The sequence below is a fragment of the Neomonachus schauinslandi genome, chromosome 14 (assembly GCF_002201575.2).
Source record: "Neomonachus schauinslandi chromosome 14, ASM220157v2, whole genome shotgun sequence".
In the NCBI taxonomy this organism is placed as follows: Eukaryota; Metazoa; Chordata; class Mammalia; order Carnivora; family Phocidae; genus Neomonachus; species Neomonachus schauinslandi.
The window spans coordinates 23,182,791-23,183,960 of record NC_058416.1 but is presented as its reverse complement, the minus strand read 5'-3'; the positions used below and the strand labels follow the sequence as shown (position 1 = coordinate 23,183,960).

The 1,170-nt window shown below is 39.7% G+C and overlaps 1 non-coding gene across 1 annotated transcript; it reads left to right on the top strand.

The window, feature by feature from the left end:
* Nucleotides 1-750: 750 nt before the first annotated feature.
* On the top strand, nucleotides 751-853 carry LOC123326650. Its single transcript, XR_006541225.1, has one exon. It is a non-coding gene; the product is annotated as a U6 spliceosomal RNA (small nuclear RNA).
* The last annotated feature ends 317 nt before the right edge of the window (nucleotides 854-1,170 follow it).

Genomic DNA, 1,170 nt, shown 5'->3' with positions numbered 1-1,170 from the left:
CCCCCAGGTTGTTAGATTCAAAGATTAGGAGTGTCCTCATATATAACTACTAAATGGGACTCATAATAACATGGTAGATGGGTCACTGATGTAGGCTTAAACTCTCCCTGATTTTTTTTTTTTTTCATATTTTCAGCTTCTGCCACTTTCTGGGGAAATGACTCCTCTAAGTCTCATTTGTCTTAAACTTTTAACCTTGGAGTGTGCAGGCCTGTTTAATCAGTCTACTACATCAATAATAGTTGATAAATATAGTCCTTTACATGGGATGATAAAAAGCTGGTAGCATATGATTACTTGGACATGTTAAATCTGTGTCTTTCAGCATCCCTACCCCCCATAAGTGGAAGATGAAGGCAGAAGTTGTGGTTTCCAGGCACAAATCCCATGTATGTGAAATAGATAACTGAAGTTGGCCCAACTATCTCAGCTGTCATCTCCATCCTCTCTCTGACTACCTGGGGATAAGGAGTGACAAGAGAATGCCCACGTTTAGAATGAAGGTGCTTGACAAAGGCTTACCAGGAGCGATCTTGCAGCTTTTAGCAGGAATATCGAGAGCAAATTGCACAGGTAAGAGGCAGAAAACTGAGTTTAGAGTAGTTTGTAGTTTCTGTATTAAACAGATACTCATTATAGGATTTTAAAAGTCAGGCGAGCAAGCAACTTGCATTTATTCAGGACCTGTTTGCTGAGGCACTGTATTAAACAGTACGAAAGGTAATGAATAAGTAAGTAAATAAATAAATACTGCTCGTTTCGGCAGCACATATACTAAAATTGGAATGATAGAAGATTAGCATGGCCCCTGCACAAGGATGACACACAAATTTGTGAAGCATTCCATCTTTAAAAACAAACAAATAAATAAGTAGTTAGGGTCCCAGCTCTTTAAGAAATCAGGAAGGAGTTGGGAGACAAACCTACATGACCAATTTAATGGCTATATGAGAGTTAACAGTATGAGGTTGCAAATACATGAAACAATTTGGTGCCAAGCTGTTGGGTCTGAGGAACTTAAATAGCTCTGAGCTAAGAGGATTAGAGTCCCCAACTTGAAAGCTCACCACAGCTCTAGGAAAGTTCTTTGGAAAGCTAGGGTGTATCTTGCTCCCTGTTTCCTACCCATCAGGCTTCCATACATCTGTGTTCTTGTTGAACCTCTCCCAT